Below are 18,520 nucleotides of genomic sequence, written 5' to 3'. Positions count from 1 at the left end.
AGACATAATGGATTGCCAAATAAAATATAGGACTCCTTGTTATATTTTAATTTCAGATAAACAAGGAGCAATTTTTAGTATAAGTATATCCCACCTGTTACTTGGAACATATTTATACTAAAAATAAATTATTTGTTGTTTATATGAAATTCAAATTGAGCTGAGCATCTTGTATTTTTATTCCCTAAATTTGGCAACCCTGGAAGATAAGAATCACCTTATGGAAATAGATTTGAAGATTTGCCTCTATTTCACAAAGTGAGGGCAGCCCATTTGTTTATTCATTTGTTTGCTTATTCATTCATTTATTTATTTAGAGAAGTTGTGGATTTACAGAAAAATCATGTATAAAATGCATAGTTCCCCTATACCACCCTTTTGTTAATGCATTGCTTTGGTGTAGTGCATTTGTTACTATTGATAATAGCACATTTTTATAATTGTACTATTAGCTATAGTCCATGGTTTACCTTAAACTTCACTGTTTGTGTTGTACCATCCAATGGATTTCTTTTTTTTTTTAATTTTTATTATAGCAACACATACACAACCTAAAATTTCTCCTTTTAACCACTTTCAAATATATAATTCAATGGTGTTAGTTATGTTCACTTGTTGTGCTTTCATCATCCCATCTTTTACCAAAACTTACTTATTGCCCCAAACAGAAACTCTGTATAATTTGAGTATTAACTCCTTACTCCCTACCCACCCTCCCGCCTATAACCTAGTATTCTAGATTCTGCGTCTATGACTTTGCTTATTCTGGTTATTCACATCAGTGAAATCATATATTTATCCTTGTGTATTTAGCTTATGTCACTGGCTTATTTCACTCAACATGATGTCTTCAAGGTTCATCTGTGCTTCACATGTATCAGAATGAAGTTTGTTTTTTTTTATTGCTGGATAATAGTCCATTGTATGTATATACCCCATTTTGTTTATCAATTCATTAGTTGAATTGTTGGGTTGCTTCCATCTTTTGGCAATTGTCAATAATGATGCTATGAACATTGGTGTGCAAATATCAGTTTGAATCCTTGCTTTCAGTTCTTTTAGGTGTATATCTAGAAGTGAACTTGCTGGTCATATGGTAATTCCGTATTGAACTTTCTGAGGAAAGCTAATGATGTTGAGCATCTTTTCATGTGCTTTTTGGCCATTTCTATACCATCTTGAATAGGAGAATTGCCTATTCAAGTCTTTTGCCCATTTTTTTATTGGGTTATTTGTCCTGTTTATTAGTGAGTTTTAGGATCCCTTTATATATTCTGGATCTTAAACCCTAATTGGACATGTAGTTTCCAAATATTTTCTCCAATTGTGTAGATTGTCATTTTGCTTTCATGATGAAGTCCTTTGATGCACAAAATTTTTTTTTATTTTTAATTTCATTATGGCTCCGTTTAGCTATGTTTTCTTTTGCTGCTTGTGCTTTGGGTATAAGTCTAGGAAACCATTGCTTAACACAAGGTCCTAATGATGATTCCCTATGTTTCTTTCTAAGAATTTTTTAGTTCTGGCTCTTATATTTAGGTATTTGACCCATTTTGAGTTGATTTTGCATGTGGTATGACTAGGGGTCCAACATAATCCTTTTGCATATGGAGATCCAGTTTTTCGAATACCATTTATTGAAGAGACTATTATTTCTCAATTGAGTGGTCTTTACTCTCTTGTCAAAAATCAGTTGGCCATAGATATTAGTGTTGATTTCTAAACTCTCAGTTCAATTATGGTGATCTATACGTCTCTTCTTGTGCTAGTTTTGATTTCTTGCTGTTTTGATTACTGTGACTTTGTGATAAATTTTAAGATTGGGAAGTATGAGATTTCTAACTTTTTCTTTTCAAGATAGCTTTGGCTATTCTGGGCTTCTTACCCTTACATATAAATTTGATAGTTGCCTTTCCATTTCTGCAAAGAATGTTGTTGGAATTTTTATTGGGATCATGTTAAATAAATCATATTGGGTAGAATTGATGTTTTAATATTTTACCTTCCATTCTATGAACATGATATTTCCTTCCATTTATTTAGCTCCCGTTTAATTTGTTTTAGCAATATTTTGTAGTTTTCTTTGTTTAAGAGTACTTTATATCCTTGGTTAGTTTTACTCCTAGATATTTGCTTCTTTAAGGTTGCTATTGTAAATGGAATTTTTTTTGTTTGATGGGGTATTGATTTTGTACCCACTGCTTTGCTGGATTCATTTATTAGGTTGTAAGAGTTTTGTTGTGGATTTTTTTCAGGAGTCTCTGCGTATGGGATCATGTCATCTGCAAGTAGGGAAATTCTTCCATTTATCTTTCCAATTTGGATGCCTTTTATTTCTTTTTCTTTCCTAATTGCTTTGGTTAGAACTTTCAGTATGTGTTGAAAAACCATAGTGAGAGTGGGGCCTCCTTGTCTTGTTCTTGGTCCTAGAAGGAAAGTTTTCAGCCTTGTACCATTAAGTATGATGTTTCTGGTGTATTTTTCATACATGCCCTTTATCATGTTGAGGAAATTCCATTTTATTCTTAGTTTTCTAAATGTTTTTAACAAGCAGGGTTACAGGATTTTGTCCAGTGCCTTTTCTGCATCAGTTGAGATGATCATCTGTGCTTTTATAAATTTTCATTCTGCTAATGTGGTATAATACATTAACTGATTTTCTTATGTTGAACCCACCTATGCATAACTGGGATAAATTCCACTGGATCATATTGTATAATTCTTTTAATGTACTGTTGGATTTGATTTGCTAGTGCTTTGTTGAGAATTTTTGCATCTATATTCATATAGGATATTGGTCTGTGATTTTCTTTGTATGGTTTTGGTATGAGGATGATTTTGGCCTCACAGAATGAATTAGGGAATGTTCTTTCCTCTTCACTTTTTTGGAAGAGTTTGAACAGGATTGATGTTAATTATTTTTGTGATAGTTTGTTTGAATTTCCTTGTGAAACCATCTGGTCCTGGGCTTCTCTTTCTTGGGAGGTTTTTGATTACTGACTCAATTTGTTTACTACTAATTGGCTTGTTGAAATATTCTATTTCTTCTTTAGTTAATATAGGTGGTTTGTTGTTCCTAGGAATTTGTCATTTTCTTCTAGGTTATTTAGTTTGTTGGTGTATAGTTTTTATTAATATCATATAGTCCTTATTATAGTCCTTATTATAGTTCTTAGTATAATCCTAATAAGTAATCTTATTAATGTCAGTAATTATGTCTCCCTTTTCATTTGTGATTTTAGTTATTTGTGTATGCTCACTTTTATTCTTTGTCAGTTTAGCTAAATATTTGTCAATTTTATTGATCCTTTCAAAGAACCAACTTTTGGTTTTTAATATAAGCATTTAGAGCTATTAATTTCCCTCTCAGTGCTACTTTTGATGCATCCCATAAGTTTTGGTATGTTCTGTGTTTCATTTTGATTCGCCTCAAGATATTTCCTACTTTCTGTAGTTATTTTCTCTTTAAATCCTTTGGCTGTTTAAGAATACTTTGTTTAATTTTCACATAACTGTGAATTTTCCACTTTTTCCTTTGTTATTGATTTCTACCATCATTCCATTGTGGTTGGAAAACATACATAGTATGATTTCAATATTTTTGAATTTACTGACACTGTTTTGTGCCCTAGGTCTACCCTAGAGAATAATCCATGTGCACTTGAAAAGAATGTGTATTCTGTTGCTGTTGGGTGCAATGCTCTGTGTATGTTCATTAAATCTAGTTGTTTTAGAGTTTTGTTCAAGTCTTCTATTTCCTTATTGATATTCTGGTTTGATAGTCTGTCCATTATAAATACATAGTATATTGAAGTCTCCTACTATTAATATAGGCAATGTATTAATGTAGGAGTGAGAGCTGTCTCTTTCGTCATATGGATGGAGGAGGAAATTGGAGTGTAGAGTGTGCAAAGAGTTGCAACAGTTTGTCTAGAGGTAAATAAGAAATTTTAATTAGTAGCTAGTAATGGGGAATTAATTCAAAATTAAATAAACCTGTGAATGGTTTATGACTTCTTAGAGAGGTTTCCTCTTATTGGTTTCAAAACAGTGAAAGTAAAGCCCATTTTCAACTAGAATCTAAAGCATATCAGCCAGGGACCTTTGTTGGGTGAAATCTGTCTGTGATTACTTGAGAGATTTGAGCTGTGCCCAATGGAGTAGTGACTTTAGCACAGCATGGCAGGTGCCACTGGTCTTTGCCACATGTTCTCTCTCCTTAATAAGAGAGAGAATTTCTGACCTGGGAACTAGTCAAGAAATAAAAATCTGGGATCCCTTCCTGGCTTCCTAAAACAGATGCTCTGGTGGTAGAGCCCAGTGAGCTTATGTTTTTTCCAGCCCTCCAGATGACAATAATGATTACCATAGTTTGTGAACCATTGCTCTAGAGAGTAGGGGAGCTTTGGAAGAAGTTTTGCTCTGAAGGTCAGAGGTCTGGCTGTGGTGCAGTGTGGGTGATGAGAGCACAGCCAGGTAGAAGAGACCACTTTACTGGTTAATTCTCTGGTGTTACCCCAGTATCTGATTTACCAGCTTGTTCCTTAGGAACATTAACTCAGAGAACCACAGTGGCAAGGTTCTGCTGTACTCTATGGAGCAGTAGATGGTTCAGTGGCTTTAGAAGTAAAAGACACTGTTGGTAGTGAAATGGATTCATGGATGATGATGTTGGGACTTGGGAAAACCCCTCAGTGATAGGCAGATACACGGGATTCTAGTACTGATCTGGCCTGTAATTTGCTATGTGAGCTCATACAATGACTTCATTTTCTCTGAATCTCAAGTTCTGATTGAGTAAAATGAAGATTTAGAATGAACAACTCTAATTTTCTCCCAAGCTTCTCATGGAGACAAAGAGAGTGAAAGCCCCAGAGCCTCCATGAATTGAGTATGGAGTTCAGATCTCTACTGTTTTCCATTCAGGTCCTTTCCCCTCCTTTTCGTTGCTTTCCCCATTTCCCTCCACCATTTTTGAAATAGGTATTCTCATCAGTGTACTTCCTAAGGATGGAAGAGAAGATAGTTTTTTTCTCTTTTTTATGCTGTATGGCGGGGGTCTCGTTTCATTCTTTTTCCATGTGAGTATCCTGTTATTGCAGCACCATTTGTTTAATTTTTGTTTATTTTTTTTGGTTTTTGGGAAGTGCATGGGCTGGGAATCAAAACCTTGGTCTCCCGCATGACAGGTGAGAATTCTACCGCTGAACTACACATACACCCTGAGGAGACAGTTTTTGAATTGGACTCCAGAGGTCAGCCTGGAATGGAGGCGGGGGGCGGGTCTTTGAATTAGTCATAATTGGGTTTAATTCTCTAAAGTGGGAGGCAAACACGGTGATTTTGGGTGGGCCCCACTTTCTCCATATGAGCTGAAGGGCTAATGAACCCAAACTCAGAGGGAAATGGGGAGAATTTCATGAGATAAGGTACTCATGAGTTAAGCTCTGCTCCTGTCACTTCTGTTTTGGTCACTGAAAATTTGCCTTGTTTTTCCCATTTCTGTAGCTACCTGTCATCCCTCCAAATTCTCGAGAGAATTCTTAGGTTGGAATTCAGTGTGCAGTGGAGACCTGAGTTTGGTTTGGAATGGGGCAGCGTTCTATGTGTGATTGTTCTTTAGGAATCCCCAGGGTAGTGGACTGTGGTGAGGGTGGCACAACATTGTGAATGTCATTAACAGCACTGAATTGTTTGCTTCAAAGTATTGTTAAAATGGGAAATTTTACATTGTGTAGTATTATTAGAAAAAAAAAAAACAAAGCAAAACATGGAATTCTACAACACAAAGAATGAGCCCCAATGTAAACTATGGACTATAGTTAATAATATAATTCTGATAATGGCTCATCAATTGTAAGAAAGTTACCACATTAATGCAAAATATTATTAATTGGAGAAAATGTGTATGTGAGGGTGGATAAATGCTCTGCATGCTGTGCATGATTTTTCTGCAAACCTGTAATTTCACTAATTTTTTTTTTTTTTAATTTAAAAATTGTTAAAAAGGAAAAAGAAAAAGTAGTCCCCAGAGCCAGTAAGGCCACCAGGTTGAGGCAGGCCTATGTGAGAGCAAGTTGGGTGATAATGTAAGATTATGTCACACTCAATTATATCTGAACATTGGAGATTATTTGGCTTATTTCTTTTGTGTTTCTGTTTTTGAGTTATATTTCACTAAGGCAAATTTCTATTAGAGCTCTTATTTTAGTGTTTATATGAGCAAATCACTGTGGCATGTTTCATCTCAGTTTTGACTTTGCTTATTGAATCCTAGGAAGGTAGAATTATTTTCCCCAGTTTGCAGATGAGGCCACAGGCTTGGCAAGGGTGAGTGACATGCCTAATGGTGTACAACCAGAAACGCCAAGATTTGAATAAGCTTAGTTTGACTCCAAAGGTGGCACTTTTGCTCTCTGTGCTCTTGAGATGCAAGTTCATTCTCTGAACAAAGAGGCCCTCATTTTTCAGCCAAGAGCAGGATTTTCATTTTCTTGGAGTCGTATGACCATGGGAGGAGGAGGGAGCGCATTGCCAGCCTGTCGATCAGCACGGTGGCAGGATGGTAGGCTTCCAGCTGTAGTAGCTATCTTGCTAGCAAGAGAGGAGCCAGCTTTCAGTTGTCTTGACCAGTATTCGAGACTGTCTGGCTCATCATTATTGATTGATGGAGACTCATTTTTAAATGCTCAATATCAGGGAGAAAGAGTTAACAGATGTATGCATTAACCATTTATGGGTTAAGAAACTTAAACCTGAAATAAGGAAAACCTAAAACAAAACCACCGGCTAGCTAATTAAGGACCTGTCAGATTAAGCAGAGTGTCAACCTTGCTGTGTCCAGCTGTGTGTGCTGATTTGTGTGTTTTAAATAAATCACTGATAACCACAGTAACGACTGAAACCCACACTGTAATTGATGTGCTTCCCAGCAGTGGGGCTTGGTGCCCTGCATTTCGATACTGGAGGAATGGCCGGGATGGGGGGATTCTTAGCAAAATGCTGTTTGAGGATACATTTTAATGTGGTTCCAGAAGGGAGTGAAACAACCCTCTTGTTTTTCTTTATCAGATTCATGGAGGGGGACAGGGTGAGCTGGAACCTTTCTTAAAACCAACTCCATCCGTATCTTTAATGATCATCTGAACAGCTGATACTTTCTGGAACTATTATGTATAATTGTCTTCTAAGCTTTATCCATTTTCCCTCCTCTAAAGATATGTCTATCCCCCTCCTCCTTTTTAAATAAAACTGATTAATTATAAGAAGATAGATATGAAATGAAGCTCTTAGCAAATCTCAGCCCTAAAGTAATATAATTTTGCTCTCAAGATGGAGAGGCTCCATAAAAGGGAGATTTTGAGGACAAACACAAAACAAATTAACCAGGGAGATAGGCAATTTAGGTACCTTTAAATAAGTAGCTGTCATTGCTACCGTTGACAAATATTTAGCATCCATCTTCTGCAAGTGCAACTACAAAACAAGATAGATTCCTGAAGGCTGTGGAGCCTGCACCATAGGAACAGAACTTAAACTTGGCTCAGTTGCGGCTGATGAGGTTACTAGCTCTTCTTCCCTCGGTTGTTGCCTCTGCTTCCTTTTTTTAGAGACTAGTGTGTTGGTTTTTCTTGCTGGCCTCAGAGAGGTGCTTGATGCCCACATATGTACATGCACACTCTCTCTTTCTTTCTCTCGTGCTCATTTGCTGTGATTCTAACCACTCTTGGTTTCCTTCAATTTGCCACCTGTCCCTTTCTGTCTCTTGACCATACTTGGGGTTAGGGTGGGGTTTCCTGATGATTTTCTGTGGATGATGGCATTCAGTGGGTGACTCACATAGTTGCCCAGTAGCTGGACTGCCACCCTCTGTGCCTCACAGCCAGCTAGCTCCAGCCCTCAGCAAGCTTTCCTCTCTGGTGCTCTTCCTTTGTTGAGGGCCTCTCCTCCCATGATCTGTCTGGTCCTATCTGCCTTAAGATGCCTTGAATGCTCAGAGAAGGGCTAGTTCCCCAGCTGAGGCTGGCATCTTCCTGGTCCAAGGCCATTGATGTCCAGTTTCCAGCTTCCCTATCAGGAAGCATTCATCATCTTGTTCTTCCTCCCCCCAAAATTGGACTGAATGGGGCCATCTTAGTGGCTAAAGGTCTCCAGAGTCCAGATACCTGGGGTTGAATCTCAACATGACCTTCTACTGGTTGGTTCCTTTGGGAAAAGTTACGTTACTTGCCCAGACCACAATTTCCTCATCTATCTAATGGCATGCCATGAACAGGTATTATTCATGTATTATTCATGTATTATTCAATACAGCAGGTATTATTAGTTCTTACCTTCATTTTCTGAAATCTGTTGGAAATATTTTCCCCCTGTCCACCTTGCTAATTTCTTTCCCCAATTCTGTGTCCTTTTCTTTCTGTCTGCTCTTAGAGGTATTTCAGCTCATATCACTTGGTTGTAGGCAGCACATATTTTTCTGAGCAGCATCATTTGATTTAATTGACTGCAGGCAAGTCACATCATTTCTCTATAGTAGGGTGATCAGCCCCTGGTTTCCATAGCATTCCTCATAGCTTTATTTTACTCCTATCTTAGAATGCATTTGCACCAATATGTGAAGAGTTCCAAATTGACACAGGGTGTAGTGTGGAAATTTACATAGAGGATAAAATCCCATCTGCCCTCTGAGACTTAGGTTCTGCCCTCTCTTCTCTCTTGCTGTAGTCCCACGTGAACCCTTGGCTCCAGCAGTTTAAAAAATATGGGAATCCCTTAGTATAGGCTTTTACCTCTCCCTGAAGTGCCTTGTTTCACCCTGTTCACCAGGTGAAACTTCTACACCTCTGTCAGAGTAGCTGCAGCCAGGTGTTTCCCACTCCACCATCACAATGTCTTTGTCCTGCAGTATCTCTCTTATATTACCTGGAATGTAGTAGGGGCTCAATAAACGATGACTGGCTGGTTTCTAAAATAAGGGAGTTTTGAGTGGTCTGATCTTCAGTGTCTTTTTCACCTCTGCCATTTGTTGCTTTGGAAATTTCTAAAAATGTTAAATTGAGAAAAAGTCATAGAACATTTATTTTCCACTTTAATGCCACATTATAATGATCTCCAGTTGAATTGTGTCCCTGGTTTTAGCAAAGACCTTTGCTGCCACCTTCTCTAGCATACAGTACTTCACCACACTCGGATCCTTGTGGTTGCGTTAGAGTGATCCTTCCTCTGTTTATTCTATTCCAATCAAAGCAGTATAGTTGGAATATCATTCTTTCTTCTAAAACCACTTGCATCATTTATTCCACTACTCAGGAACATTCTCTTCTGAGAACCCTTTCTTTTTTAAAACTCCAGAACTTGACTGTATACTAGGTACTCCTCAAAGGTTTAACACTTACTAATGTAAAACTTGTATCACATTATTCTGCATTCTTGAATATTTTGTGCCTCCTTTAATGTTGTGAACTCCTTGTTCTCATGAGCTACTGTCTTCTGTTCATTGGAGACTCCCTGGGTGGTTCTTTGCTCGTATGACTAGTCACTGGTCGAATGACTAGCAATGGTGTTTTCCAAATAGGAATATAGACAACGGAGGCAGTGGAGTTAGATAATGATGGTGAAGTTTTCCTCCTTTTTTTCCCGCCTAACAAGCATCTGGCAAGAAAGGAAAGTTCATCAGAATAGTTCTTAAATTAATTATGAGGGGGAAAGTTTAATTAGTCATAGGGGCTTTTTGTCCTTCTTTACCTGGGCGAGCCTGTCGGTCTTATTCCAGGTAGTGCTAAAACTGCCCTCAAATGCTGGGTATAGAGAAGAAGGGTCCTGGTTCAGGTCTCATGCCATCCTCACCATTTAACAGCAGTCTCACTAGGTCAGCCTTAGGGCAGAGTCATGGTACTTAAAACTGGGAAGGGCCTATTGAGGTTAACTTGACCCCTCCCTCCTCCCCTGCCTTTCTCTCTCCCTCCATCCCTCCATCCATCCATCCTTCCATCCTTCTGTTCATTCGTTCATTCACTTAGCAAACATTTATAAGGAAATTACTTTTATGGCAGGCCAAGAGACCTGTTGGAAGCTTGAAGTATCATTAGGAGAACAGGTGTGTTAATGTGGTGGCTGATCTCACAGTAGGCCTTCAACGAAGGTTATTAAACACCTGAATATCTCTCTTAAAATAGGTGAACTGCACTAGAGACTATGTAGCTGCCTCAACCAGGCTTCTGTACAACAACAAGAGAGGAGAGTGAGTTAAGACTGTAGGCAGTTACCGGCTCAACACAGAGCAGCATCTGTCTTGTGTGTGCTCCCTGCGAATGGCTAGTTGGAGTAAGTTTGATAGATTCTGGGTACAAGTCCCAGCATCACTCTTTTCAAGTCTGTGGCCCTCTGGAAAGTTATTTAGGCTTCCTTAGCCGTGACTGCTTTCTCTGAACAACATATCCCAACAGTAGCTCCTGCACAGGTCTGTTTTTTTGTGGAGTGGCAGGATTGTGTCTTCAGGCTTTTTGGGTTAGAATCCTGGTTCTGCCATGTACTAGGGGTATGACTTATGAAGCCCCTTACTTTCTGTGTGTCTTATTTTCCTCTGTGGGTAAAGACAGTGATGATGAGGACCTGAAGAGATGAGAGGACACAAGAAAGCGGGTCATGTCTATGCTATAGTGCCTGGCGCACAGGAGGTGCCTGATTCTTGGCTGGGCCAGGTAAACTAGCTTCAGGCTGGGCTCTCCATCAGCGTCTCTGGATGCATTCACGTACCACAACTGCCTTCTATGATGCATTTACCCTGTAGACAGATTCAGTGCCTGGTGCACAGTCATGTTAATTTGTTGTTGTTGTTTTAACTGGCTGCTCTGTGTTTATCAGCAGCCTCTATTTAATCTACAGAGGCCAGTCACCGATGATTGTAACCTCGGTTGAGAGTTCTTTTTTTCTCCTTCAGTACATGTGCTTGATCACCTCTGAGCTCTTCAGCCTATGAAATGGTGAAGGGATTTTTTTCCCCAAGGGTCCTATTCGGTGATGTTTGGGGCTACCTCCTTTTTAGCATCCCAGACATCATCAGGTTGGTCATTTCCCTTCCCCTGGCTCAGTCCAGCTGGGGTGTGTGTATAAATGCCCATTTAGTTGGTCTCTTCTTGGCGATTCTTTGGACATTTCCAGAGCTATATACACCTTGGTTCCCTAGTTTCTCTCTTTCTTTCTCAGATGTGCTCCCTGTGGTTGACTTTTGCAGTGATTCTGGCCCTCAAAGCCCTCACAGTGCTACACAAATCACAATAGGACATCGTCAGCCACTGAGTGTTGGGGTGGAAAGTGGGAGGCAGCTCCATCTGTAAACTAAAAAGAGAAGCAAAATCCTCTTCTTTTACTTCCCCCTGATTTTTCTGTATCTTTGCAGGTAGACAGGGCCAAGTAGGGAGTTTACAAATTGGTATTTCTTTTTCTCCCAAAGCAGCTTGATTTTTAAAAAGTTCCTTTGATTCCAAAGAACTGGGAGCAGGGAGTTAGGTTGGCTTGGAAGCCAGAGCTTTTGGAGAATGGAGGAGGCATGATATATATGTGCCTGGAGTCCTGCGTGCTTGGAAAATCGTTGTTGCTGCACCACAAATGTAGCCATAAACCCCAGCAAGAGGAATCCTATAACCATTTCCAGCTGTTAACACCTGGAGACTTTCTAAGTTCCAGTGAATAAAGCATCCCTGGCAAGCCAAACTTTATTTTATGAATTTTGTTATCTGAAGCATGAATGTTTTCCTACTCACTGGGCCATTCACTGTCTCTATCCATTGGACATGGAGTAAAACAATCTGGCTTTTATGCCAGAAGACAGGCATGGTCCCGGGATGGCCTTCCTGTAACAATTGGCAAAAGAATGACCAGAATGGTGGATCCAGCTAGTGTCAGGGTGGTGAGGAAGGGAAGCCAGAGAGGCTTTTTTTTTCCTCCCTTTCTCCTCCCAATTCTTTATTAGTCAAAACATTATTCAGTTGGAATTGGTCTCGTGTGCTAATTCTGGATCCACTGGAGCTGAGGCTGACGCGTTCTTACTGACAATGGGGGTAATGATTTCTCTTTAAAGCTGCTTTCATTTGCAGCAGTTCTAAGTATGTGAGCTGGGTGGAATTAGGAAGCATCTCCGATGGTTGCTGCATCAGGGCAGGGAAAATCCAATCCACAGGATGTGTGTCTGCATCTTAAGGAGGGGAACATCAAGGATGGTAGGGAATTAGGCAGGTGATCTCAGAGGATCTGGGACCCAGGTCCTTTCTGTCTTGATTTGCTGATTCATTTCCTTTCTTTAAAGCTATGTGGCCAGTCTTTGCTAGAATCTCACCCCATCCCATCCCTGGGGAGAATCCAGATTTGCATCAAGTTATTTGTTTAATCATTTTATTAATCTTAATGAGGACCATACTGACCCTTCCCAGGTCACATGTGGAATTATCGATAGAGCTTGAACCTGTGACTTTCTTTTCCAGCCTAGTGCTCTCTCTGTTCCACCGAGCTACTTCTGCTGCTTTCTAGGAGCTCTCACAGTTCTGCTCGTGCCTCTGCACTGCAGATGGTGCCCCTAAGAGTATGCCTTCCCTCTCTCCCCTGGGCTGTGGTGAGTGGGCCCCTTTTAGCGATTGGGGGTGTTATGCTGGAAGCCTGTCTGGGGTGTGGGCTGATCCTTGTGATCCGTGTTGGCTATAATGGAAAGCAGCTCTCTGATGAGAAGGACGTGCTTTCTGTGCAGCCAGCCTGACAGGGCCCCAGTGAACACAGCTCAGATCAAACGACACACACAGCCAGCACATCACAGGGAAGACAAATGGAAATGGAATGCTGATTTTTCTCTACTGTCTTCTTTAGGAACCTCCTTTCTTGCCACCCACCTAGTGGTGTTAACTGTTAAAGGCGATCTGGTGTTGTGATTAAGTATTTAGGTTTTGGAAATAACCTTGCTTTCAAACCCATCTATTGGCTGTGTATAATATGTATAACCCTTGGGCATATCACTTTCCTGAGCTTCAGTTTTTCCATCTATAAATTAGACATGGTAATGCCCTGTTATAGGTTTTTAGAGTTAATAAAACAATGTATGAATGCCTCGCACATACTGAGCACTCACGGTTAGGTGGGTGCTGTCGTCATCATCATTGTCATTGCCTCAGTGACTGTGATGAGTGTGGCAATGTATCTAATAAAATACTCAGCCTAGAACTTGGCCCACGGCTATTGGTAATAAATTAAAGCTGTTGTGCCAATGCAGGATAACACAAAGATCTGAATAACTCGTGAGATAAAACAGAACTGGAAGATTTGGGGGCTTAATGTCTTCTCTCTCCTGCCTCTAAGGAAATGTACTACCCTGGGCAAGTCTCCTTATCTTATGTGACGTCACAGGTCTCCCCCATCAAATGGGGCTGAGAGTCATTGTGGCATTGAAAAGAAAAAAACTGAAGGGAAGAGCCCAACCTGTTGCCAGAATGAAGTCTCGGGGCACCAGAGTTGAGTACTGGCTCTCAGTCTCCAGTGGCACCAAAATACTCTTCTGCAGAGTAAGCTGCCAAGTTGTCAAAAGAACTGCAGAGCATGTTCTTTATATATACTGCCTTTAAAGTCAGTGATTATATTTTGAGGAATGCATTTTCTCCACATATACATTCCAGAAGAAAAGGTGGAGCAGTGTAAGGTAGACCCTGTAAAAGTGTGGCAGCATTGCCTAAAAAAGCTTGGAATTGGAAATTCCCCTACACGCCCAGCGTTGTCAGGAAAGTTGTGATGTTCTTGCACCACAGAGCCCACGGTGGCTGTAGGGTATGGCAGGTGTGTGGAAAAACGTATGTGACTTTCGGTTTCTGGATCGTTCGATTTGGGGGGAGCTGATCATTACGAGGTCAACAAGCCGCTGTTTCGATAAGGCCCAGAGAGGGTGAGTGCCTCACCTAAGTTTTCACAGTAGCAAAGTTTCAAAGTGAGGACTTACAGTGAGTTCTTCAGCTCCTTCCTCAGGCACTCCTCGCGGGGTCCTCTGCTTCCAGGAAGGCTGAGGCACTGCCTTTGAAGCTCTGCAGCGTCTGGACCATGGCCTGAGGGGCCAGGTGGCAGTGCCAGAGCAGACTCAGCTTGTTTAACTCCGGGGCTGCTTAGATGGCACCTAAGTGATTCCTTTAGCAGCAAGCGACATTCTGCAGACAGCGTCAGCAGGCAAAGGCCCTGAAGAGGTGGGGTTGGAGGAGGAGGCTGTAAGTGATGCAGACGGTGAGGAGGAAGGGAAAGGAGCCTGGTGGCTGGCTGAGATTTTACAGATAAAGGCATTTCTGCGTGTAGACAGACCAGGCAGAAGTTGGTGGGAACCAGGAGCAGATGGAATGGATTCCCTGCCTGGGCTGTGCTGAGGAGCGCGGCACCTTGTGGCCATGGGGAGCAGGGAACCTGGCTTGGCCACAAGGGGTTGGGTCTCTTGGCAGCTGAGTGCACTGCCTGGAGAGATAAGAATCATCCTTTCACAAAGAATCCTCTTCCTGGATCTCGGTGAGGAACATTCACAAACTCCTGGTCCCTGCCTGGAGGGGAGCATTTGTGTGTGCCGTTTTTAGGCATGCAGCAATCATCTGGTTAGGATTTGGGGGAAAACCCCAGTGCTGTCCTGCTGACCGCCTGTGCATATCCATACCCAAAGGTAGCTCTACAAATGTGGGCATGCATCTTTGAAAATGTTAGAGTGGAATTTGGAGGGATGGAAATAGGGTTGCTTATTCCAGTAAGTTATTCCTTCTTTTCATAAAGTCATTATAGTCTATGATAAAAGAAATGATAGTCAATAAAAGCGCGAATTAGACACGTGATCATTCCCAAGGCTTAAGACTTAAAAATCTGACTGTTCAGTGTTTATGTTATCCCTTTGCATAATGTGCTTCAGCACAGCTCCTTACTGACTTCAGAATAAAGTGGAAACGGGGCCTGGTGTACAAATCCTTTCATGGTTTGGCCTGTGTCTGACTCCTGATAAGTTGGTTTTATTTTTCTGAAGTTTTTGTTTAAACTTCCAGAAGATGTTCCTCAAATAACATGTAGGCATTAGTTTCCTTTTGCTGCTACAACAAATTACTGCAAACCTGGAGGCTTAAAACAGTGCACATTTATTCTCTAACCATCGTAGGGATTTTTCACTGCATTAAAGTCAAGGTGTTGGCAGAGCTGGCTCCTTCCACATGAAGAGAATTTTCTTCCTTCTCTTTTTTCCACTTTTAGTTAGTTACCCGCATTCTTTGACTTGTGATTCCTTCCTCCGTGTGGAGAGCCCACACTCCAGTCTTTGTTTCCATGCTCACATTGTTTTCCTCTGAGCGACTCCTCCTGTGTCCCCAGTAGGAACCATTGTGATTGCATTGGTCCCAACTGGATAATCCAGGCTCATTTCCCCATTTCAAGATCCTTACTAAATCTGCAAAGTCCCTTTTGTCATAGAAGGTAACATTCACAGGACTCAGGGATTAGCACTTGGATATATTTAGAATGTCATTATTAAGCCAAACAAGTGTAGTTCCCCAACCTGGATATTTAGTGTTTTCTCTGTCTGGGGCACCTTGTGCCTTCTTTGCCAGGCTAACCCCTATTCACCATTCAAAACTCAACCTCAGTATTTCCTCCTTTATACGAAGACTTCCTTGAACCTCCCCTCTCTCCTGCCCCATTGATCTAGTAATGTGCTCCCTTTCCTGCTTACATTACATTTGGTACCTATACTTTTACTACCTTCTGTCACATACGTTATTGTAATTGTAGGTTTATTTGTCCGCCACATTTTAATCACCTTCTTATTCCTACCGTTGAGATCCGTGGGTGCCCTGGACAACGGGGGCCAGGACAGGAAACACCTCCTACCGTGCGGACACCCGAAGAATAAGCCCTTGCCCTCACTTGCATGGTGCTGTTGTGTTGACCAGGGATTTACTTTTCTGATGGGAACTGAAGTCCTCTGGGCTTCAGCTTGCCAAGATCCCACGTTGTCCTGTCCTGTCCGATACCTAATTCCCTCTTTTTTGGACTGCAGTAGATTAGCCTAAGTCACGGCGAATGGACGATTTTCGATTAACATTTATATTGCTTTTCTCTTCTGTTTCTCTGAGGGCTAGGATGATTTTGGAAAATGTCCTTTCATCTAAATAATGTCCCTCTGTTGGGGGCTGGATTTAGGCTTTATTTCTGGGCTGTGGAGAAGAGTGGGTGTGGTGGACTTCTGAGCTTACAGACAACTAAGGCACAGAGATGACCCCAGAAACTGCAGTTGGATTCAGTGCACGTGTCCTGAGTACCCACGTGTGTCTGCCCCCATTTTAGGGCATAGTTTAGAGAGTTAATATCTACCAGGTGTTAAGCAGATATTAAGGTGCCAAGTACTTTACTGTTATTATCACCTGGACTTTTTAGAACAACCCTGTGAAATGTAGTTACCATTATTCTCCCTGGTTCTCAGATGAAGAAACTGAGACAGACAGAGTTTACATGACTTGTTTCAGGTCACTCTAGGAAGTGGCCTGAGGCTCCAGGGCCCACTGCTGCCCTGCTTTGCTGACATAGACGGCTCAGTCCCACTCCTCCAAAACCCCATGGTTTGGAGGTGGCGTCTGAACTGCCCATGCATGATGGGTGGGTAGGAGATCCATAGGCCCTCTGAGGTTTTGAAGGGCATTCTCGGGCAGAGGGAATAATAAGAACCAAAGCAGGGAGGTGTGAGAGTAGTTATTTTGTTTAGAGAAGAGTGAGTAGTAATTCAGGGTAGTAGAAGGTTGCTTTTACAGATGCAGGAAAGGTTGACAAGGGGAGACATGGAAGGATGGGGATGAGTCCAGGGCTGGGTGTAGGCAAAGAATGGGTTTCCAAATCCATGATCTGGAGCTGTTCTAGGTAAGGAGGATGATCTTTGCAGCAGTGTTTCTCAAACTTGAATGGACACACAAATTTTCTGGGGATCTTTTTAAAACTGGGGATTGTGAGTTACTAGGCCTAAGATTCTGCTTTTCTGACAATGTCCCACGCGCTGCTGCTGCAGCTGGTCCCTGGGTCAAGGTTTGTGTCATGGAAGTGTGGAGGGGAATGCGGATGCTCAAGGGAACTTAGGGTGAATATCCTTGGAAATGATGCCCTTCCATTGCTGCCAGGCTAAGGGGCAGGTGGATCTGTGACAATGTCATCAACAAGATGGCAGTAGATGGAGAGGAAAATTGGCAATTGGGGGTGAAAATGTTCAGCAAAGTGGAGGAGGAACCTGGAGTTCTGTAGATTGAAAGGCAGCTGATAGAGACAGATGAATTACTTCAAAAAAGCTCAACATCATATAACCAGCGGCTCCCATAATAGTGGCTTAAACAAGACAGAAGTGTATTTCTCTCTCATCTGTAAGAAGTAAGAGGTTGGCGGTATAGGGTGGAATGGTGGTTTAATGGTGTCATTAGGATCCCAAAGGCCTATCTTTCCGCTCGGCTACCCTTGGCTCTTGGCTGTGGGTCCAAAGTGACTGCTAGAGCACCTTCATTCTTGTACTAGGCCAGTGGCCCAGAAGGAGCAGGAGAGAAGGCCAGAGAGGACACAAATCCCAGGTGGGCCAATTGCTTTTAATGTGTGTCCTCTCTGGCTTCCTGAAGTCCCGCAAAGCCACACCTAATGGCCAAGAGGCCAGGAGGTAGAGTCATTTATCTGCATACATTGCTGCCTTCAGTGCTCAGGGTTCTGTTCCTGCATGCAGAATAGATGTGGGGTGGTAACTGGCAGTCCTTGCCACAAATGGAACCTATGGGAATGTAAAACGAGGAGGGCTTGTTATATTAATCAGGTTCTTAGGGATATCTAGAAGATTGTTCCTGTGGTCAAGGGGCTGTGAGCCTACTTGGGCCTTTTCAAAGATCCACATCTTTGCTTGTGCCTGGTCCTTAGTGACAGGTGTCTCTTTTGTCATAGAGCACTTATCTAAATTCTTCTCATCCTGCAAGGTCTCACTCCTCTGCCACCTCCTCCAGGAAGCTCACTGGAACTTAATCAGAATCAATCTTCTGCCCCCTGCACAGAGCATGGTATTGGTACCTAGGGCAACTCTCATCTCATTCTGTTTTGAGTTTTTTTAGTTGATAGCATGTATCATTTTTCAATTATGAGGCAGCAGTTGGCTCCCAGCACAATGCCCAGTGCATGATTATCTCCTAAGCCATTTTCGATAAATTTCAATAAGTCGGGTGGATCAAGCTGGTGGCATTTGGTGCTATATGTTTTTCTTGGAGCAGTGGTCCTCAAACTCTAGTGTGCATGAGAATCACCTGGAAGCCTTGTTACCCACCTTCCCCCGGTTTCTGAGAATGTGTGCTTCTGGGAAGTTCCCAGGTGGTGCTGAAAGTGCATCCTTTCGAGAACCACTTTCCTAGAGAAACGCACAGATTTGCTGCTTTCCTCAAAATTTCATGGTTAAGTCAGGATGGAAAATAGGCACAGGAAAAAACAAATACAGGGAAATTAATCCAATGGATGAACCAACAGAGAA

General features: G+C 41.6%; 1 protein-coding gene and 1 non-coding gene across 8 annotated transcripts in view; both read left to right on the top strand.

Moving 5' to 3' along the window:
* LARGE1 (LARGE xylosyl- and glucuronyltransferase 1) overlaps positions 1-18,520 on the top strand; it is a 617,012-nt gene that overhangs the window by 184,560 nt on the left and 413,932 nt on the right. The gene's annotated exons all lie outside the window — the stretch shown is intronic.
* Positions 14,038-14,175, top strand: LOC143643063 (small nucleolar RNA SNORA76). The gene has a single exon (XR_013156104.1). It is a non-coding gene; the product is annotated as a small nucleolar RNA SNORA76 (small nucleolar RNA).

The sequence above is a fragment of the Tamandua tetradactyla genome, chromosome 7 (assembly GCF_023851605.1).
Source record: "Tamandua tetradactyla isolate mTamTet1 chromosome 7, mTamTet1.pri, whole genome shotgun sequence".
Lineage (NCBI taxonomy): Eukaryota > Metazoa > Chordata > Mammalia > Pilosa > Myrmecophagidae > Tamandua > Tamandua tetradactyla.
The sequence above is the reverse complement of the archived record's forward strand: the minus strand, read 5'-3'. Positions and strand labels throughout refer to the sequence as shown.